Source organism: Cyanistes caeruleus, chromosome 2 (assembly GCF_971803275.1).
Source record: "Cyanistes caeruleus chromosome 2, bCyaCae1.hap1.1, whole genome shotgun sequence".
Taxonomy (NCBI): Eukaryota; Metazoa; Chordata; class Aves; order Passeriformes; family Paridae; genus Cyanistes; species Cyanistes caeruleus.
In genome coordinates this window covers 72,317,377-72,340,761 of record NC_141702.1, presented here as the reverse complement: position 1 = coordinate 72,340,761, position 23,385 = coordinate 72,317,377, and the positions used below count along the sequence as shown (strand labels likewise).

General features: G+C 42.3%; 1 protein-coding gene across 21 annotated transcripts in view; it reads left to right on the top strand.

Annotated features, from left to right (window-relative positions):
* The window catches only part of FAM120B (family with sequence similarity 120 member B), a 90,715-nt gene that overhangs the window by 53,924 nt on the left and 13,406 nt on the right, over nucleotides 1-23,385 (top strand). For 7 of the 21 annotated variants that reach the window (XR_015283411.1, XR_015283408.1, XR_015283410.1 and 4 more), the window contains one exon: nucleotides 21,564-21,632. The exons of the other annotated variants lie outside the window; for them this stretch is intronic. The gene's annotated coding sequence lies outside the window, so the exon portion shown is untranslated. The remainder of the gene's footprint in view (nucleotides 1-21,563; nucleotides 21,633-23,385) is intronic. 21 annotated transcript variants of the gene reach the window in all.

Sequence of the window (23,385 nt, the reverse complement as noted above, 5' to 3'; positions counted from 1 at the left end):
CTGCAGAGTTCCAGTGAATGATTGTTCTCATTGTGAAGAATTTATTTACTATATTGAAATGAAACCTTTCCTGGCGCAACTTGTACCCCTTGCCCCTTGTCTTCTTATTTCAGTAAACATGAATAACCTGCTTATTCTGAGGATCAGGAAGTTGGAGAGTGAAGGAGAGGCAGAAGCAGTTTCCCCTCTTTCTGTTCTTTGCTCAGATTACCCATCTGCTTATCCATCAGATTATCCATGCTGCTTCAGAGAATTGAGGGAATCACTAGAAGGGAATGCTCAGGTACCTTGGCCAGGTTGATTCCTTAATTAATAGACATAGGAACTTCTGGAGATCTAAGCAATGTTAACATCCTTTGGCTGCTGGTTTTCCTAGAAGAATTACCTCTGTCCAGAAATAACACACTCAGGGCCTGTTTGGTTGGATAAATAATCCCAATGCCCCACTTGCCTCATATTTTGGAGCATGTGTAGTGCAAATAGAGATACAGAATTTATTTTTTTTTACTCATAAAAAGCATGTTATAATGAAACCAAACCAATCCTTCTTGAAGGAAGATCCTGAAAGACTTCATTTGTTAAATGTCATTCTAAACATTCTTAACTGGCAGATACTGGCTGTATGTGCTCACCCTGCAGCTGTTTTGTAAACAGACAGCATTATTGCTGCAATTAAAACACATGCTTTGGGTTTTTCATTTTGATTTTGGCTATCGTTGACCATTCCAACTTCCACTTAAGAAGCCCGTTCACCCTAAAGGATCTGCACTGCTTTAACATCGGTGAAGATTTGCCAGAGGACTAAAGATGGAAATAGAGTCTTTGGCCTGACTGGGACAGTGAATAAGTATGTATGTACCAGTTTTGGTTGTACATGTGGTGGAGGAAAGGAACAAAGCATCCCCTGTGACAGGAACACCATTCCTCAAACAGCACTAAAAGAGGTGAACTTCCAAGAGCACAGTCCCGGACTTGCAGATTGCCTTTTTGATACTGAAGTCATTGATGGCATAAAGCATGACACAGCCCAGAGCATAAAATGATCATGTCTCAGTAGTTTGGCCTCCTTGTACTTGGAATTTCTCAAAAACGGCTCAGCTACTCAGTCTCCTCAGGTTAAGAGTGTTCTTAAGTGGCTTTGCTAGAGTTGCAGTGCTTGCCTCTGGCAGCTAGCAGCAAGAGCACAGTCTTGGGATGCCTTGCTCCTTATGCAGCGATCTGCAGACTGTGTGTGTGTCTGTCCACTCATTGACACACATGGTTCATTAGGGAGTTCTCACTGGACACTTGTTCAGAGTTGATGAGACTCTCATTTGTTCTGCTGTAAGAGGATTCTGTCTAATCATTAGGATGGGGGTCGGGAAGCCTGACTGGTTCCCCTGCACCTTCCTAGATCTGTCATTTACTAACTCTGTGACCTTGCTCAAGATATACCAGTCTCTTGTGGCACTCATTGTCATCAGATGTAGCACAGATCCATCTTTAAAAATTCCTAGGAAACTGAGAGACATGGGAAGTGATTGCTGTGTGTGGAATACTACCCCAATAACTCTGTAATGCTGAGGCCAGATACTGAGCTGTGCAAAACTGGGAGCCACTTAAAAATATCAGCAGATAACTCCCTGTGCAGCTCTTTGCTAAGGAGCTGTATTCACCTCTCAGAGATATTGTAGTTTGAAGAAGGGCAGGAGATCCTTTGTGTGAATTGGGCTATACAACTGCAGAGCATCTGGGTAAAGCTCCAGAGAAGAAACTGTGAATAAACAGGAGGATGTACAGGGGGTTATCCAGGCTGCAAATCTGACCAAATTCATGCCCTCCAAAGAAAGGCACAAGGAACAGAGATGGAAGCATTTGCCATTTCCAAAACAGCTTGGCAGTCCCCCAGGACTGCAGACAGGCTTCACTGGAGGGTCTGTTCTGCTGACACAAGAGATGGATGTACATACAAGTCCCATTAGCATTGAAGGGAGGTGCCTGCTAAACTTTCCCACGCGCTAGCAGAGGAAAAGGCTTCTAAAGGTATCTCATGAGGTAACAGAAGGCTGTGGCTGCCTCTTTAATATCAGCCTGTGATACAGCTGTACACTTACATCATTTGGATGTATCTACTTGACATCTTGCTGTCTGTCACAAAGAGGCACTTTGGAGCCATGCAGCATGCATGCCCATTATCATCAGTGCAAGTCTGTAAATAAACAACTTGCATGTAACCTGTTTGTATACTGATCCTCTAGGTCCCAGATCAATCTGTTGTTGATTCCAAGGACTGCAGGCTCCTTTGAATCCTAGTTTTTATTGAAAGTTCATCAGCAGGAATAGATTTTTTTTTTGCCTTTTGTCGTTGTTTTTCTGTCTTTTGTAGCAAGCATTAAAGTTTATTTTGGGCTGAGGAAAGTTATGCCCTTTGTGACAATATGTTGTGGAGCTTTATTTAATTCTGTGGGGTATTTGGGTGCATTTTGTTGGGGGAGGGATGGAAGGAGTAAAAGAAAAAGCTGTAGAAATAGTGGAACTGGAGATCTAGACTCCTAGAAGGCGGCAATCTGTTAATTAGTGTTCTTGGGAAAACCTGTCTGTGATGAAAATAAAGCCCCATCGTTAAAACCCAGTGCATTTTCCTTTTCTGCCCCTGAATGTTGTTAACAATGTTGCACTCTGGTTAAGTAAAAATCTAAAACTGCAGTGAAGTGTTAGTAATCGGTTCCTGAGCAGATTCCCTAATGCTATTCACTTTTCCCTGCTAATCTTCCTGTGTGAGTTATAACAATGAAGCACCAAATGAGAAGGAAATGTCAGGTTATGTTTCAGGGCCAGCCTCCTGCCCACCCTCCATCTGTGCTGATGTCAGTGCTTATTGGAACATATGCTGCCTGTTGCTCACTGACCATCTGTTAGCTGAGCTGATGAAGTGTTCCCGTTGCTGGGACAACACGGCCCTTGATTGCCAGTGGCACCGCAAACATTTTCTGCTCAGGTTTCACTTTTATCTGTGCTCTGGAATGGCAGCTCCGCCATGGCAGGGGTTACCCCATCCCCACGTCTTCCACCGGCCTGGGGCCGGGAGGCAAAACTCAAGGCGCAAGTTTTGGGGCAAACTGCGGAAAGGATGCAGCAGAGCTAACGTGCCCCTGGATTAACTGCTGGCATTACAGCTAGGACACAGGGCCAGGTGTGCTTTCCAGTGGGAGCCCAGGTTAGAAAGTTTTTGTGATGAGACTCTGACTGGCATCATGTGGAAGCCCTGAAGACATGCAAGGCTACAGAGGGATTTTTGGAGAAAAGCAAAAGACAAGGGATGGGTTATTTTTGGCTTGGTTAAGAGTCACTTGTTCGGAGACTTCTGCATGTTGTAGTTGTACTGGATAGTCACAGATCTTTTGGACATAACTGAATCCAAATGTAACAATTTTTTTATGGTGTGGGCCTCACTTTAAGCCATGGCAGTGATAAAACCATTTGTCTGCACACAGCCTTTTAGCAGCTCTGTCTGGTGAGCTTTCCCCCTCTCTTAAAAATGTCTACAAACATTAATCAATCCCCATGACAAGCCTGTGGGGCTGGCAGGTGGTATTCCCACTTTACAGAGGGAGAAGCAAATGTGAGAGCTGGCACGAGACGCGGCATGCCCACCTCCCAGCCTCGCCTGCTGGGATCACTAGACCAGATTGCCCCTCATTAGGCACCAAGAGCCCCAGCTCTGCCATGGTGCCAAGAGGAGCTGCATTCCAGACACCAGGGCTGAGAAGTCCTGTCCTGTAGTTCCTTCTGTCTCGTATATGAAGGGGATAGAGCCGCATCTGATAAATGAATGCTGTCGGTGAAGCGGGCCACGACAGATAGGGTGAAATGTGACAGCCACTAGGATACGGAAAGTCTGGATGCTTGGGAATGTTAAACACTCTGAAGGTGTGAAATGTCTTGGTCTTTCTGTGTTGGTATTCCTCCATGTTTTCCTCCCTGACCCTCGGGTTTTGGTTCCTGATCTCTCAGCTCCAACTTTGGAACTGAAGACTATCCCATGCTTCCATTTCTCTCTCTTTCCTTCCCCCCAGCTTTGCCTCTTTCAAGTTTTCTGAAAATCTTTTCTCAGACATATTGTCCCTTTGCAGTCCCCAGCTTGCAGAAGCGAACTTCTTAGTCTTTCATCCAGTCTATCCTTTCTGTTACCTCAGTTCAGTGGTTCCTGTAGCCTGGCCAGTCAGCTGTACTCTGTCTGGCCTTTCTACCAGCTCCTCTTACTTCTCATGCTTCTAAAATCCCCTTTTTTTCTGTTCCTAGCACAAAAATCCTCTTCCCATTTTTGTCAGGTAACTATACCGTCTTTTCGTAAAGCCAAGTTGTACGTTTTTCAGAAAAAAGGCTCTTTATTTTTCATCCTATGCTTCAATTATTGTTTTAATTAAATGACTGAATAGTACAATAATGTGTGCTCAGCAACTACATGACGTGTGGTAGAGCTGGATAAGATATGATCCATTCTGATGTAATTCTAGGTGTTAATAATGATGTACAATTTCAGCAAATGTTGCTATTTCAGGACATTCTGGCAGAACAGGCTGGTTTTACTCAACCCTGGGACAAGAACATGAACAAATTACCACAAAGCCAGCAAGGGTGGGGATTTACATTGCCTCATCTGCTTTGTGGTGAGTGCCTGAGTGTTGGGTCTGATTCTGTGGCACGTGTGGGGTAGTGCCCCGTGCTTGTGCCGAGCTGCGTGCCAGGTCTTTTACCTTGCCTTTATTGTGGAGATGATAAAAGCATTTATCTGCAGCTTATCACAACACAGCCTGAGCTCTCTAAATTCAAACCCTCTCTTGTGGCAACTTGTTTCATGCCAGTCTGCTTTTAAATCCACTTTGGTGTCCTTGCTTGTTTCCAGAATGGTGAAAACGTGCCAGCATGTAGATGAAAATTGGGCCAATATTTTCTCCTCTCCAAGAATGTCATAAAGCTTGGGAGTTTTGGTGTCTTTACAGACCAAGACACCACTGCATTTGAACCAAAACAAAGCAGAATTTAACACTTTGCTTCAAGATTTGATTTTCCCTCAATCCAAAAATGTGAAGGAAAACTGATATCGTAAGTCATTGTAAGTCCATCCCCCAGCAGGATTTGTAGTTCCTAACTGAAAGTGCTGTTTTTACCCAGGGCAGGACTGCACATTTTGTACAGATTTTAGGCCTAGATTAGATGGTGGCACTGCTTTCTACACCTGCTGAGAAGTTAGATTACGCTGTGTCTTAACTGAGTGCTATTTGAACAGAGGGGTCAATTCAAGAGCTTTGGAGCCTTGAGATGCTACTAACAAGGTGACATGAGGCACATACGTGTACTTCATCAGAAATGTGCAATCTTTGTGCATTTCTGGGGGAGTGTAGTGGTCAAGGGTCACGTTGAAACTCCAGACAGGAATTCCCTTGCTGCCAACATGGGCACCTATGGAATGATTACTGTCCTTCCCTTGAGCAATGCCAGAGGTCCCTGGTGCTGAGCCTGTTTACAGCACTGGAAGGCAAAATGTAGATGTCTTACTGGGAGCACAGGTACAGGGATGTGGGGTGCACACACAGCCTGCAGAAAGCAGAGGGGTGGTTACAAATTGCCTGTCTGCTGTTGCTTAGGCAGGTGTACCAGAGCCAGCTACAGAAGCACTGCTGGGCTGCCAGGGAAGTTCATCAGCCGGGCAATGTTTATTGACACCATTAGAGAAAATACTGATTTTTGCTAGCCAAGAACCTGATCTGTGCAGTGACTGGAGTGTCAGGCATTCAGAGCTCTCCTTAATCACAGCTTTAACACATTTCCTGGGTCTGGATCCTGTAAGAACAATAAATGCTTGCACTTCTGTGCTCTAAGGTTGGCAACGAGGAGCTGTTGTGCGTGCTTTTGTGAAAAGATCCCGTCCTCACCCCAGTGCTGGGGGCGGGCTGCCACCGATACCAGTCGCACGAGGATTTCCCCTGCGCTGCCTGGGCTCTGGAGATCACTCTCTGCACAAATTAATTAAAAGATGCCTTAGGTAGGTGTCCAGCCGGCACAGAAGGAACCCAGCTCCGTTACTAGCCTGCAATCCCCAGTTTTCCAGCTGTCACTATGTAATACGGTCTCCCCCTCACGTAATTCCTTCCTGTAGTCCAATAGAAGTCCTTTAAAGAAGAAAAAAAGAAAGAAAGAGGAACAACAAGCAAGTAATCCTGTCATACGATCTGCCCCAGTAGTTTGGGGCCTGTTTCTCTTTCAGGGGCTGTGAGCATGCTTTGAGGTGCACAATAGAGATGCCTTCTCCATTGACTGGGGAGCTCAATGAGCCAAACTGGGCAGCGGCCCTGGGAACAGCAGCAGCAGCAGCAGTGGTGCAGCGCAGCAAAGGGCCCAACTGTTAACTGATTTAACACTCTGCCAGCTGCAGTCCCTGAGCTCTGAGAGGAGCGGCGGGCCTTTGAATATTACCTTTCAGCCAATTAGACATATGTCACTTGATAAAACCTCTCGTGCGCGCTCCCGTGGAGGGCAGGATCTGCTGGGGACAAGGAGGGAACTGCGCTACCTGCCGCCCTCCTGGCTGCACCCTCCCTCCCTCCCTCCCTCCCTCCCTCCCCTAGCTGTTTCTGGTATTATTTTTAGCAGTGAAGCTAAATGAGTATGCAGGTGTCAGGAGGACTGCTGGTGCTGAATGCAGAAGCTTGGCCTAACAATCAATTTCACCAAAAAAACCATGTCCATAAAGTTGCTGGTAGCGAGCTGCAGCTCAGGGGGAGCGCTGGGAGCTGTGTGCTTTGTCCAAAGGAGGTGCAGCAGCATCCGCTGCACCACCGAGCCAGCCAGCACAGCCAGGGTCTGCAGGGGTGGGGAGTACTTGGGGCATGATGCTTTCATCCAGGATCGGTGTGGAAAGAAAAAGTGCTTCTCTAGGTCAAAAAAGAGACTTTTTGCTCGTTCAGATTGATTTAATGTCTTTAAGGCTGAGATTCTTATTTCTGTCATGTCAGCTTTTTTATGCTCCTTGTGTTAAAGCACTCCAAAATGCAATATTAAAGGGCATATTCATTCATGATAAAATATGGCAGAATATGGGAAGTTTTAAAAACAAAATATTTATTAAAATGTGTTTAAAACAATTTGATTACAAAAGCCAATTTACTTTAATAACAAGTGAATTGAAGCTAAGAAGTTGTGACAAAATTAATAAAATTTAAAGTATAAGGATTTGATTTTCACAGCAATGTAGAAATCAATACATCCTGGAGATGGGGGCTCTAATGGACAGAAAGACATTTACTTTAAAATCCTGACCTAAAGCTTTCAAGCTGGCACTTGCTGCTGACACTGTTAGTGAACACAATAGTGAACAGAGTCAGCCAGAGCTGTATGAATAATGCTTGTTTTTTCCCCACTGAAGATGAGAGACCTTCATGGGGTTTGCACACTATCAGAGCTCAACAAGAAACTGTGTGTGGCATGCCGGAAAAGAGGGAAATAGGGGGATGGTTTTGCTTCCCTAACTTGGGAGAAAAGTGCTTGGGCTAAGTTAGGCTGGTCTCTGAATGAGTGAGAGCAATGTATTCAGCTTTGGCTTTTGGTTTTTGGTTTTCTTCCTCAGTCTCTGCAATCACCTTCACAGTAGGATGTTCTCTGCTTTAAACTTTCTGTGCTCAGTAATCAGGCAGTAGTGATTGTCAAGAGCAATGAGACAAAGTGGGTTTTGGGGTGACCCAAATGTGCAGGAATAGTCTTCAGGTACACTGTCCTTTTCACACATGAAGAAAGCCTCAAACTTAATTCTTGAAAAAGAAACTCTCTTTTCCAAAAAACTCTTCCCTTGCAGTGTTTTGACCGGCTTCAGGCAGTGATGACAGAATTATGGAGTGGTAATATATAAGCTGGAATGAGAAGCTATTTGGAAGATCTCAGGATTGTAGTCAGACAAATAATTTAAGCTGGCATAAGTTGTCAGTATTGATAAAAGCAGTAGATCCACACTTCCTCTGCTTCTGACTGCTTGTTCTCACCCTGTGCTGTTCTCTTCCTTTCACAATTCTTTTGCCAGTTTAATGGCAAAAGGGAGCAGATCCAGCTGGAACTGGGAGAGGACAAGGGTGTACCTGAATCTTCTTTCCCCAGTCCAATTCACTGCACAAATACAAGCCCATGTTTCAGTAGGCAGGACAAGGTGCCACCAGGATGGACAGTGACAGCCAGGACACAAAAAGAGCAGGGCCACTTTTTCCCTGTGCTAGCACTGTCTCATTGTCTCCACTGAAGTTTATTTCATTTCCATTTAACAAGGACAGTTTCCCATTCTTAGCAGCTTTGGCAGGATCACCTTTCAAAAGAAGAGAGTTGAGGAGATCTTACAAAGCACAAGTGTCTTGTCCAGCCAGCATCTGGTGAGCCAAGGTCAGGCATTCCTCTTGCTCATAGTTCCTGTGGTCAAAATTCTTCTGAAGCTCCTTGCAGTTGTTACTACCTCTAGACTTTGTTACTACCTCTAGACTTTGTTTAGACGAGCAAGCTTCCTCAGTGGGGTAGTTCAGAGCTGTCAAGCATGTTTTTGTTGACAACCTTCCCTTTATCTGAGTACATAACATTACATAAATGTACATGACAGTACATTTTTCTTGGGTGAAAAAGAGACTCTGAACAAAAGTAGGGAGCTGATAATTTTAAATATACTGTAATAAACAACATTATATTTTTCTCCCATGGAAACACGACAGATAGTTGTTTCACAGGTCTTGTATAAATTGATTATTCTCTTTTTAATCTTTCTCTGCCAAATCTTCACTGAAGTGATCTTGCAAAGTGTTCATTTCAGTCTTTTACTTGGTACAGCTTGGAACTTGCATATCTCTGTGCATTTGAATCCGTTACTAATGCAGAAGCATTCATCAGTTTGGCAGGAATGGACACTACACATCTGTAATTCATAAGCTTCAAGACAATTTTTGGTGATGATGATTCCACTGAATGTCCAAATTCCCTTTGGCATCAGTTGTCCAGCCATAACTTGCTGGATCCAACAGAGTGGGTTCACATTGCAGGAATCATCTCCAAATGCCTGCTTAATGGTTTGCATGCAGTTCATGCTGGAATAAGCAATCTTTGCATGGGGGAAGCTGGCTGGAGTCAATTTCATCCCTTTTGGCAGAGAAGGATTGATAATGGCATCAGTTGTTGCACTTTTAGGGACAAACAGATGGCATGTGAATTCTTGTAATTTCTGAAAGAAGCCTGATGAAAGCTCCCAGGGCTGTCCAAACACTGAGAAGTTATATTGATAATGACATTTTCTTTGCATGAGTTCTAGGGCTCCCAGTTCTCCTTTGTCTGAAAAAAACACCAGCAGCATTGCATCCCCAGAAGACATGCAGGCCAATCAGTGCCCTGCATGCGTCAGTCCCGGGGGAGCACGCTATTATATTTCTGTCAGTGAGTGATGCTTTGTGGCTGTTTTCTGACTTTCTCATGCATTAGCCGAGATCTATAATTCTGCTGGGCTGTGCCCATTGTTTGAGCGTGCAGTATAACACGCATCTTCCTCCTCTCTCTGAGAAGTCCTGTGCTCTTGTGGTGGTCTCTGACTTGGAAGAGAGGATCACAGCGGAATTGAGATGTACTTTACTCTTGTGATTTACACGTGCGCACACACACACAGACACACACACTCAGCATCTTAAAGGGAAGAATTTCATGAGGTTTGACTTGCTGACGGTACGAGAGAAAAACTTTTCTTGAATTTGGATTTCATGTCCTGCACTTGTGTCCTTGAAATAATTGCTGGTTGTGGATCCTCTTGGATTTCTCAGTACCTTTTGTTGTTATTGTCTGGTAAATGCTTAACAATGTTTTAACTTTATGACTTTCTGCACCTTCGTATAGTTCAAATGAGCAGAGATGCCTTGTTAACACCACTCAGCCTTCGGACAAGTCTTTGTTAATAACACAGACAGATGGGATAGTGATGGTTTCAGGGGGGCTTTGGTGGATTGCTTTTTTTCCCCCATCTGACTAAATAAACTAAGTCTTAGTCAAAGAGGTTTATCCGTTGCTCTGTTCTTGCTGATGGGCTTAAGTCTTCCTTCTATCCTGTTAGCATTGTATGAAGAAGCCATGTGCATTCGACTTAATTCAGTTCTGAGGACTGAAAAGGCCACAGCTCACTCTCACTGCGTACTTTGATGTCTGCTGTCCTCTGTAAAACTGCTCTACACAGCACCGCTTGGATGCCTATTGATTTTTACTTGGTTGCTTTCAGCTCTGTGTTCAGCACTAAATTATCTTTGGCAAGCATATCCATCAACAAGTTGTCTGGATACATGATTTGTTTTCCCTCTGTCACCCTGGCTGATACATACCTAGTGTCTTCTTCAAACCTGGTCTTTTAGGACCCAAAGGTTTTTTGTTATTGTTTCTGTTTTTTCTCAGCTTAACTACTATTTATTGGTTTCTGGTTTTTCTCTTTCAATAGGATCACTCTTGCTTTGAGATAAAAGTTGCTATCATATCTGGATTGACAAAGACACTCCATGAAAAGTGCAGAGAGAGTTTGGTATGCAAAAGGGTTTTTCCCTGTGAAATATCCAAAATTTGGATTATCCATTTGGTATTTTTCAGTGCTGTTTTTTGGTTGCCTTTGCTTGAAAGTAAAGTAGCACCACCGCCAGAAATTAGTGAACTCTTGAAGCCACGGTTTCTGTATTGAGAATGGCAAGGACCTGGTTCTTTGCAATGTTCCCTCTGCACCAGCACATGGTGTATTACATCTTACAGGCAATTGCTACTCCTCTGTCTTCTCTGTCTTCTCAAGTATTTCAGGTGGGGGGAACGCTTAGGGGGGATGTGGGTTTTAAGTTTGTGCTCCTTTGCTTTTCAAAGACAAATTCATACTACTTGAATGCTGTTTTTTTGTTTTTCTAGAAGTGTCTCCCTGTGCAGCCATTGCTGCTTTAACCCTTTGACCCAATGGCACCCCAAAAGATCTATTCTTGGCCATGGTTATTCATACTTTACATTATCTTGAATATGTGTTGGTTCACTTTTCTTCAAGCCTCAGGCAGCATCCCAAAACAGAACCTGGTTGCAGATTTATGCAGTCAAATGTGATTTTAGCTTAGAGCTTGTCATTCCAAAATTGTGTGTAGTGTTTGGACCCTCACACGCTTTCTCTGTTCTTTCAGAAATGTTGACTCCTCCTCTCTCCACCACTTACTTTCACTGATGTAACAAATTTTCAGTGAAAGATGTGCTCAGGGGGCAGCATCAAAGCTCACCATCATGGAAACATATACAGAATGAGCACATGAGCACATGAAAATGGATACAGAGGCATTCAGCTTTCATTTATTTGGCTACCATCTTGGAAAAGCTAACCAGACTGACGGCAGTAATTTGTCATCAAACTGCTAAAACACAGATAAATTCTGTAACAACAGCCAAACCAAAGAGATAATGAAAAGTCTGATGACCCATATAAAAATCAAATATAATAAATCCATCCTAACTCAAAATTTGGCCCTTTGAATTATACTACTTAATTATCAGTGATTGATTAAGAAGAAAAGTACTCTATTTCCACATCAGAGAATACTCAAACAGGAGTAGGAGGAGTACAGGTATTCTTTACACTATCCCTGACTTCTCTTAATCACAGAGTATGTGAAATTTTACCATAAAGGCAGAATTTGACAACTTCAATAAGATACGACAGCAAAATAATGCAAAGATGGATTTCCATCAGAACAAATTGCTTTCATTCAAATCTTTGCTTTATTCAGCTCACATAAATTTCTGATTTTGCTATTATTTTTCTGTCTCCCCTTTAGAAGCAGATAGAGAACACCCCTGCTACTGGATTTTCATGTACATAGTCTTGAAAACTGAAACCTTTTCATTCATTCTTTACTGTCTCTGTAATAAGAAGTGACTAGATGGATCTGGATCAGAAAATTGTTGAAATGTATATGTTCCTGGGAAGAATTTCATTTTTAATAAAACAATATGTTTAGCAAAAATTTATGTGGTTGCAAATTCCCTCATTAGGCCCAGAGATCAGAATTTGGTAGTGCCATAAATGAAATAAATATTACCATCAAAAAAGCATCATCCTGTGCAGAACACTGTTAGTAAAGTTCTCCCACTCACCATTCTTTGATCACCTGCACTTGGATGGTAGGTTTAATGGGTGGACAAACATGCAAGACTAAATAATCTGATTAATAAAGCAGATTGACTGCCTATACAATGTATTTTTGCTTAGATTTAGATGTTTCAAATGGCCTATAAGGAGCAAGGCAGGGAAACTTGGGATTCATCCACCTAAGCAAGTTAGTTAAAAAAATAAGTCAAGAATTTCATGGCAAGAGTAGAGGAGTTGGAGGAGCATAATGGCTGCAGGATTTCTCCTTTGTGTTTGTACTCTGATGTTTAATAAAATGTTGGCTCTCAGCAAGGTTTTTCCCCAAGTCTGAGAAATTTGTACTGTTTCCCATGCAGATTCCCTGCACCTAGTAAACTTTAGCATTTTATAGGGACTTTTCTTCAATGAGGCCACAAACAGAACCAACTTCCTCAACCCAAGTGTCCATTTACATGAGACTTGTAGGAATTTAATAACTTGTAGTGTAATTTCAGCTTTCATCAAACCTAGTGGAAAGTGGCCAGTCAACTTGAAGGCCATTAAGGGAGCTGAGTGTACATGAATCTGGGCAAACATGAAGAAAAATTGTTGAACAAACCTCTTTTTTTAGAAAATTTGGTTTAAAATGGTTGTTAAACATCAGGCTCTTATCTCTGTGCAATTATACTCCATCCTCCTAGTGCCTTTATTGCAGTTGTGAATCCTTGATGCTTTGGGCACTTTCTTACCTGCTGATGTGTCCATTTAGGAATCTGATGTGAAAGCCACTTTTTCTAACAGCTTTTCTCCTTTGAAAATTTTGGCATGTACAATGAGCATAGACCCAGGTCTCCAAATGTGAGGTTTTGTCCTGTTTCAAACATGCTCCACTTGCTTGAAACTATTGGTCATTCTTGCCTTTTGTATTTCTTTTCCCTATGCTTTGGAAAACTTGAGAATCAAACACGGGTTTATCTATCTTAGAGCAGGACAATTAGGGTAATTAGCCAAAGCAGCCACTCAGTCTATGTAAAGCAGAGGTGAGGAAAATAGGAGGGATTTCTCACCATGAAAGAAGTAATTGAAGTTACCTCCATACTCTCAGTAACTGCTGTCAGCTTGAGAATTTAGCCACATGCAAACCAAAAGGAACAATGCCAAAGGAAAAGGGAAAACAAGGCATTTAAGACATAAAATCCCAGAGGAGATTAAGTGAAGATCCCACTACAGGAACTCTTGACACTCCAGCCGAAAGCTTAAGAGACTGCCCTGACTCAGCCGTGTCAGAAAGCAGAGCTGACACAAGCCCCTGTGCCCAGCAGGCTGGGCCATGCTCCCCAGAGGCCTGGCTGCCCATCAGAAATCAGTCACTGGGACCAAGGAGGTGAAAGAAAGGGAGCCCTGCAAGCCAAGTGAGCAACATGGGCAGGAGGTGTCCCTTGGGATTGCTGCAATAGCCCCTTTCAGAGCAGGGCTATGGGGTAGCTGCTGGCAATAGGGTGTGCACCAACGTTTGAGATCTGATCTGCCACAAAAAAATTACAGGTGTTACTGAAATAAATCAGCTGAGGAGCTTAGAGATGATGGAATGAATGTCAAAATTGTTTGGCTGTAGAGAAGCACTATGGCAGGAGTGAAGAGTGACATTTTGCGCTGGTCTTTTTTCAGCCCTTTGTTCCCACCACTGTGGTGGCCTTTGGACCATAGTGGGACAGGTTGGTGCCACTCATGCTCGTCCCTTCCATGGCAGCCAGTGGCTGGTGAGACCTGGGAGCGATGGCTCTCTTGCTCCACAGCTGTTGCAGCTCAGGAAACACTTGGAGCAGGGTGTGCTGCAATTTAAGGGATGGTGGAAACACTGCTTTACATTTAGAGTTCAAGCTCAGGGCATTCCTGGAGAACTCCTTGCAGACAGTGTGCCATTACACTACTTGTAAACATTCTTCCACCGGAGCTCACAGGAAGAAATGAGGAAATGGTTTAGAGATGTACCTTTTCTAAAAGCTCCAACTCTTGGCTCCTGAGGGAGGCTGTGTTTGGGTAGCACTACGTGTTGCTGATTACTCAGTGTGTTCAGCTAGGAGATCTGTGCAGGGAGGCTGGGCAGGGCTCCTGCTAGCAGGGCTTGGTGAAACGTGGGACTCAGCAGGTGAGCGTCCCTCTATCCAGCGGGATCTATCCTGCAGAGTGCTTTGTGCCACTCCTTTCAGACACACCCCCATGCAACACTCAGGAGCAGCTACCTCTCGTCATTAACTCCACCAGCTACTGGTTTTCTAACCCTTCCCTTCATCTGAGTGTCAGATTTTTCACTTGCAAATATCTCCAGAGCAAGCCTTCTCATCCAGAGGAAGCAGAAGGAAATTGCCCTCCTTAATGAGCACGGGTTAAAAGAGGAGGAATGCTTCCTGTCTTCTATGAACACAGTTGGTACATCATAGATGCTGTTTGATGTGCCTGAACTTCTCCTTCAAACAGACAGCAAAGGCAGGGTCCTGACCCGTTCTTCTGTTACTTTTCACAGCTGGCAAGTGCCAACTTGCGCATTTCAGCTAAATTCCATCTAAATTTGGAGCAACTGAACTTCTCCATCTCATCCACATGGTTTCAGTTCTCTCTTGCAGGTGTCGACCTGAACTGCTGGGTAGCACTTCATAGGCTAAACTGCTTCCTTGTGCCACACTTGTCAAGAGCAACCTCATTCCAGCAAAAAGTTTGTTTTGCACAGCATTACCTACAGGCTGAGTCCCATGGGGGTCTTGCTCCAGCTGATGCTTCCCTTGCTTTCCACAGAAATGCTGTGAGGAGAAGATTAAGGTAAGGGCAAAATGCCTCCAGCCCTAGGTCTACAGTCAAGCAGACTCTGGTGCTGGACTTAATTCCTTCTCTCCAGCTCTGAGAGACTGAAAAGGTTGCTCTGTCACCAGCCAAGTGCAGCCATGGGATCTGAGTCTGTATGTCCCTCACATATAACAGCACTGTGGAATTCAGAGTTAAAATAACCTGTGCATTGATGTTGTCATCATTGTATGATGCCTTTCATAGGCTAACAGAATAGCTGATGGAAAAAATCCTGGTGGTTATTTTTTTTTTTATTGGTGGTGGGGTTTTTTGGGGTTTTTTTTTTAATGACCAATAGGTCAGCTTTAAAAAAAAAAAAAAAAAAGCTTGACAGGTTTAAGTAAGAGCTCAAAAAGATCCTGGAAACAGAGGCACTTCTGAGAGCTCCAAGTGTGAAGTTGTAAAGTCTTCATATGCTAAAAAAAAGGGATCTTTAACACTTCAGCATTTGTCCTTTTTATTCAGCTATCCTGTGTTGTTGCAAATCCAGTAAGAGATGAAAACAGGCAGCCTCTTCACAGTGCCTTTTTTTTTTTGGCTGTTTAATAAACATACACTAGATACAAATTTAGCCAATAAAAGGTTCATGTAGTATGTATGTATGTATAATACATGCACAAAAGGGCTATTCAAAATGCATAGCAACCACTCTGCAGGGTTTAATTTTCCTTAACAGTTTTCCATTTTCCTTTAAATTTGAGATGGGAGTGGGGGGTAGCAATCAGAATCCTTGGCATAAATAGGATAATAATAAGGAAGTTCCTGGTATTGTTGAAGTAACAGTTCTTAGCAAAGCATACAACTGAATTCAGATAAAAGAAAGTTTCTGATTAAAAGGGACTGCATGAATGAAAAATGTGAAAAGTTATTGAAAATTCCTCATGGCTGTAAAACACTGCTGTGTTAATCATATGAGAAATTAAAAACTAGCTGATATTTTTATAACATGTTTCTTAGTTTGGTTGACACTTTTAAAATATATTTTAAACGCTATTAACATTCTGTATGATAGCACACATAAATTATGTCAGCCAAACAGTACAGCAGGTTACATCATTGCCTTCTGTGACATTTATGAAGCCAGCATCTGCTGTGCACCATGGGTTGGCTTTTTCCAAAGCCTGTCTAAGGGGTTTACAGCTGGCTTTCCAAATCTATGCCCTGCCATGTTCTTAAAGTGACACACACACTCAAACACACACAAACCCCACATCATTGGCAGGTTTAGATTTTCATCCACTTTTCTCACTTAGTGGAACCTGTTGCAGTGTCAGGTGTTTCATGTCCTGCTGGGGAAGACCCAGGTGTTAAACAGATGTTTCTGCTGCAGTAAATGCCCAGACTGAGGCCATAATTCCATTTTAGCACAAGTGAAGAAGCAGAAATTTTTAGTAGTTGTTCATAGCACAGTGCAAAGGTTGAGACTGCTGAGTGCAGTAAAACCTGAAGAATACAGAGGCAGGGGCTGTCTTTAAGTTTTTGATGCCTGATGATAAATATTTACTTTTTTTTCCCAGAAGAATATAACCTTCTAGCTGCCGCTATAACCTGGTAGCTGGCTGCCTTCAGACGCTGAATGGCCCGGGGGCTGGGCTCTTCTTAGGCACCTAAACAATCTAGTTTTTGCATTGTGCTGGGGGAAAGGCTGGGAATGTGCCCGCAGGGCTTTGTGGATGCCAGGAAGATAGGGTTTTAAAGGATCTGGGATGTAGAAAGATGCAGAATCGGGAGTGGTGATAAAATAGCATCAGTTCTGACAGCCTCGGCATGACTCTGCAAGTCAGACTGCCTGGTTTATTTGGACCTGTTAGTTTTTTTAGTTTGTTTTGTTTTCTGTATTGAACAGCACAAGTCTCCTGTGATGTGTTAATGAAATAGGTGGAAGAACATCGTCATCTTCTGTTTGCTTCTTTATCTTCCTCTGCTACAAAAATAACATTTTCCTGTCTGGATTGACAGAACAGCCTTGTGATACGTGGGTGCAGATACATGCATACATGTGTGTGTGTGTGTCTGTATACATGTATATGAAGCACTCCACCTGCAATCAAACAAAGCCTGAGACCCCTGGTGTGCACCAAATCCTCTCACATGATATGTGCCTAATGTAGGCAGCACTTCTTCCTCAAAAAGGTTTTCTTGCCTCTTTGTTTACCTGCTTTTCTGAGAATCAAGCAAGGTGAAAATCATGTTACCAAGAGGCATCCCAGCTCTCTCACCTGACTGCAGGAATCAGCTTCAGATTCCACTGCAAAGTGAAAAGCTGCTACTTTGCAGCTGCTACTTTTTTATTGTTGTTGTTGGTGGTTTTTTTTTTTTGTTTGTTTGTTTTTTTACCCTTAAGGTCCTCAGTGGCTTTAGATACCTTTCTTTGGGGCAGCAGTTCTTGCAAAAATCCAGTCATTTCATCATAGCCCCAGACTCTGGAGAACATGGGCTGTGCCATCACAGGGCTGCTTTTCAAGGAGGCATCTGTGCTTAGCATATGGCAACTATTTATTATAGCTGTTGCATTGAGAAACAACAATTCCCATGATAATTGTTTCTCGTATATCAAGATGCTTCAATCTCTGTTTCCCACAACATTCTGCTTGTCTGGTATGTGTGTGCCAATGTCACCACAGTCCTAGCAGACAGTTGTCTACGTTTTGTCATTACTGAGGGTAAACAGACATGACTTGAGTGGGAAGGAGAGCGGGGGAAGTGGACTGCTAATTTAGTCTGTCTTTAGTACTGCTCTGTGAAAGCAGCACTGAATGATTTGAGGGCAATATTTACAAATCTCCCCTCCCTCAATACATCCATCCCTTTTCTTCAAGCACACATTGTTTCAGGGCATTAATGGTTATTATTTGCCAGCCTGCAGTACAGACGATGCTTGGTTTTGCAAGGGGGTGGGGTGACTTTTACACCCCCCCCCATCATCTCTCATTATTCCAAAAGAAGCACTCCTGTGTCCCCTTGAAAATACACGGCATATATGGACATTTACACGTGTGTGTGTGTGTGTGTGTGTGTGTGTGTGTGTGTACACTTTCAGCATTATGTACAATACACACCTTTTCTCCTTTTGCATACAGTGATCACATACACACCTTTCATATGCTAGATGTCAAAACCCCTAAACATACACATGAATTATTTTAAAAAAAGAGAAAAAGAAAGAAAGAGAGAAAGAGGGAAAGAAGGAAAGAAGGAAGCAGAGAAGGAAGAGGAAAAGAAAAGAAAAGAAAAGAAAAGAAAAGAAAAGAAAAGAAAAGAAAAGAAAAGAAAAGCAAAGCAAAGCAAAGCAAAGCAAAGCAAAGCAAAGCAAAGCAAAGCAAAGCAAAGCAAAGCAAAGCAAAGCAAAGCAAAGCAAAGCAAAGAAAAGCAAAGAAAAGCAAAGAAAAGCAAAGAAAAGCAAAGAAAAGCAAAGCAAAGAAAAAAAAGAAAAGAAAAGCAAAGAAAAGCAAAGAAAAGCAAAGAAAAGCAAAGCAAAGGAAAGGAAAGGAAAGGAAAGGAAAGGAAAGGAAAGGAAAGGAAAGGAAAGGAAAGGAAAGGAAAGGAAAGGAAAGGAAAGGAAAGGAAAGGAAAGGAAAGGAAAGGAAAGGAAAGGAAAGGAAAGGAAAGGAAAGGAAAGGAAAGGAAAGGAAAGGAAAGGAAAGGAAAGGAAAGGAAAGGAAAGGAAAGGAAAGGAAAGGAAAGGAAAGGAAAGGAAAGGAAAGGAAAGGAAAGGAAAGGAAAGGAAAGGAAAGGAAAGGAAAGGAAAGGAAAGGAAAGGAAAGGAAAGAAAAGAAAAGAAAAGAAAAGAAAAGAAAAGAAAAGAAAAGAAAAGAAAAGAAAAGAAAAGAAAAGAAAAGAAAAGAAAAGAAAAGAAAAGAAAAGAAAAGAAAAGAAAAGAAAAGAAAAGAAAAGAAAAGGAGAAAACTATAAGGCAGCCTCCCAAAGTTTCATCACCAGCAAGACCTCAACTTTTGCTGCCTGGCCTGGCTGTGATATTCACTTATGGGCTTTGGGTCTTGGAGAACATTACAAGGACATATTTTGAAACTGCAGCAGTTCAGCATCTAGTCTCTTTGTTTGCATAAATCAGTGCAACTCCGTAGACTCTCTGCGTTAATGTCTTGGCCCATGCCAGGTGAAATTTAGATCCATGACATTATAATGCTTGCTTTTTTTTGTTTGTATGGTTGTTTGGGGAAGACAAGGGATAGGATGCACCTTTCATGAGTTAATGAAAGTGTATTATAACTAGAGATGGGCTAGCAAAATCAGCATCTGAGAGGTCTGTGCAACAAATAAATATCACACTCATTTCCTTAGATAGCCAGAGCCACTCCTGAGAAGCTGCAAGCACTGAAAATCACAATTTAATTTATATAAATGGAATTTGGGATTTATATTATAAATGAAGATGTAAGATGCAGCAATCCAGACTTAGGTAGGAAGGCTGTTGACTCTTACAATGTTTGAACATAGGCCAAACATAATCAAGATTTGATTTCAGATCATTCTGTGAGTACTTAAGCAAAAAGAAGAGTCCATTGACTTTTGAGAAATTAGGGTCTGTTCAAAACACAGCACTGCTTCCTTTTGAAGGTGCCAAGCTCTTTGTATCATGTTGAGCAACACTCAGCATTTATGAATCTGACTCTTGCTCTTTTGTGTGGCACGGATGTGTTTACAGTGACCGCAGGACATTGACATGCACTGTGCCATTCCTAAGTTCCTCCTACTGTAACCAGCTTCTGTGCTTTTATGTTAAAACCTGAGATGAAACAATGTTAGTTGCCACACGAGGTGGTGCAGCTCTTCCTGAAGTTACATGACTGCTGCTTTATACCCTGCTAACTGGGTCCTGTATTTGCATGTAAAAGTCTGACTTCATAATGCTGCTTTATTTTTGGCTTTGTGCAAGCTGTTTCTAGTTGAATCAATAGTTAAAACTGCTCCTTAAGGCAGATAAATATGTAATTAGTAGAAATAATGGAGCAGTAGTCAGTCAGCTGCAAAACTGATGCTTCATCTAAATGTGTGTGAGGCACTTTATTTAGTTGGCATCTTGCTAACATCTATTAAGTTAAATTATGAGAAGTGTTTTGAGGCCTTTCACACAGAATGTGAAGCCTTTCATTCCTTATTTACATGTGTGAATATATATGCATGGAGATTTCAACCCATGAATTAACTCCAGAGGAAAACAAACCACCAGATAAACACAAAGCCTGGGGTTGTGTTTGGGTTTAGTATTTTTTCCCTTTAGAAAGCAAAAAAACATCCTTACAGAATTTTCTGATTAATTTATTCAAAGAACTTAATTGATGTATCACAACACAGCGCTATCATTTACATGGCATTAAAAAATGGAATTGCTTAGTTCATCACACTGACAGCTTCCAGCTGAGAGACTAGCATGAAGTCAACCTTTGGTGGTCATTTTTATGAATCTGAAATGTGTGCTTCTATTTAAGTCTGACTTTGCACTACTGGGTGTTCTAAATACTGAAATACTGTACAGTGGTTTATTAGCACCAGTTAACACTGTAGGGATGCACGGATGGATGGATGGATGGATGGATGGATGGATGGATGGATGGACGGATAGTTCCAGACCCTGTTGGAAGTCACCATACATCTAAGAGTTCTAATGCAGGCAGAAAACTCATGCAAAGCAACTTCTGATCTTCCCTACTGGAAGAGATGTTTTCCATTTATCCCACCTGATCCTTCAGGGTTTGGATCTAGTGGCCTGGACACAGGCCACTAAGTGGTGTAGGATGGGGCACAGCTGAGGCACGACTCAGACCTGGGAAGTGCCCACTCCCAAACAATAGATGGCTTTGCTTTGCAGCCCAGGATTCTCCACCAGCAACTCTGCCATAAAACTGCAGGGGAGATGGGGGGTGAGAGGAGAATAGATGGGTGAGCAGAGAGTATCTCCCTGTACCAGGGTCTTTTACCAGTAGCATAAGAATAGCTGGGAAAAAATTACAGATCTTTGGATTTTCATCTCCCTACAAGCTCCAAGTACCTTGTCACACTGCCTCATAAAGATCTTACAGATGATTTTAATACTTGAAACTTCCTCTGGCTTCAAAGAACAACAAGACTTTGAGACAGATATGTGGGAATTCACTTAGCCAAGCACTGCAATTTCAGTTTCCCTGCAATGATCTGCAAACCACAGACTCTGAAATGAGCAAGGGGTTATGTGAATGTTCCTTGTAAGTATTTATTTTTATTTCCTCTAGCAGAAGCTGTCAAATAAAGCATCTCCTGCCCTTCATAGCTTTTGCAGTCTGTGCAGAGCTTCTGCAAGCCAGGTCTTTGCTTAGTACACTTAATTAGAGTTTGCTTATTATAACAGTGGAAAATACAAGCTGGTTTAACTCTGGGAATTAAATTTTCTGTGTTCTATTCTTGGTTGCCATCAGTTGCTTCCTAGTATTGGCAAAGATGCTCATGAAATCTGGGCATGTCTGGAGCAGGAAAGGTTAGTAGATTTAACAAGGAGGCATTAAAAGTTGATTTAATAGAGCAGTAGCTTGGACTTTAGTGTGTACCATAATTTCAGCATTGCTCCAGGGTAAGTATTCAATTTTAACTTTTTTTTTTTTTCCAGACTAAATGAAACAGATGCCTCTCAATACTTGTCTTTGATAAACATATTCTGAGAATCCTCCATCCAATTGTAAGTGATTACATGGCTAAAAATGCAGTCTGTAACAGAGAAAACAGATGTGGTGATAATTATCCCTGTGCCCTGCATATCAAACATTAACTATTGCTGCTGGAAAAAATGGGGCTGAAATCAAAACAAAGTGGGATTTGCTACACCAGATCAGACCATCAGTTCACTTTGCCTGACACCATCTTCAGATATGTGCTGAAGCCTGATAATTTATAAGGAAATCAGGAATGCTTCTTTATAACTTTGTATAATTTATAACATTTTATACATTGTAAAGAATGTATAATGCTTCATTGGTTCACTATCAGTTGTTTGCACGATTCTTCCATATCAGGCACGAAACTCAGAGTGTCCTGAGTCTAATTATAATTATTTGAGTGTTTTAAATCTGCAACCTCAATTTTCCATACGGTTTTACTATCCCCAAAAGCAGTAGCCAGCTGTGCTCTGTCTTCAGTTATATGGGAATTGAAATGCCTTGATAGGAAGTTTGGGGTTGGATCACTGAAAATAACTTATGCCTGTGGCTGTTGCGGAAAATTCCATGTGGATGTGCAAGCTTATCATCTGACCTTCCAAGATGCTGGTGAGATTAGCACTAGCCAGAGTGACCAGGCTGTGTGCAAGATCTCAGCCCAGGCTGGGAGGCTTCTTCCTTCAGCAAAAATCACTGCAGCTGTTTCTGGTTGCTCTTGTTTTCCCGTCACATAGCTGAAGATGATTCAATTTGAAGACATGAGTGTCCAATAAGTTAATAATTATCTCCTCTGCTACTTTTCCTGATTCTTTTTAAAAGGGTTTCCGTTCTGAAAATGTGAAGCTCCTCTCTGGGGCTGACAAAGGTGTTTTGCCCATCAGCTAACTGGAGGCATCTAACCTATGATACCTAAGGGCACTCATCCAGCACTGGCTGTCTGAAAGCTGCAGATCCAAACTGGGAGTCTGTCTTTCTTCACTTGCCAGTCCAGGACACGGCAAGTTATTTTCAGAGGCCAGTTGAGCCCCTCCTAATATAGGTGGGAAAATATTCTCCTACAGGCACCTGGCTGTGCCTGTTTTGTCTCTGACTACAAAGGGAGCCTGCAGTGCTGACACAAACTAGAAGCCTGCTGGCTTGGTGGTGGTGCTGGCTTGGTTCCCTGAGGTGTGCTATTCCAGTCAGCCCCATGGTTCCTTTGCTTCTGCTCAAGCTAGAGGAGAGCCAGTCTCTTGCAGAAGTCATTCAGTTCACTTGAGACCCAAATTTGTTCTTGGGAAGTGCTGCTTTTCCTTTGACTATTAGAAATGGGCAGCTCAGATAGCATTGGGATGAAACCAGACTGTTTTCCTAAAGTCTTGTACCAGAGTAGAGGCAGAGAGGACTTTCTGCAGAAGCCAGGAGCTCTTTTGTTTCTCTGGAAATCTCTGGGACCTGTTGGTCTCCCAAATAAGGAAGACTAAGTGTTACTGTCTGTGGGACAAAAGTGCCATACCAAAAGCTTTGGACTTCATTAAGTGAAAATATATGCTATATTGATTTAGAAAATAGTCTGCTGTGACATCTGAGGAAAAAACATGCATTTAATTAAATGGCCTGATTTTATTATAAAAGCTAAATATAATGAAAAAAAAATGTCACTTGCCAACACATTGCTCCATGGAAGTGGCCTTGCTCATGTTAGTCCTGGTCACATTAACACAAGTTAGAAGTATGTGCCTCTGGCTTCTGATGTACAGATAAATGTGGTAATCTCTTTCAGTTGTCTGGAGTGGT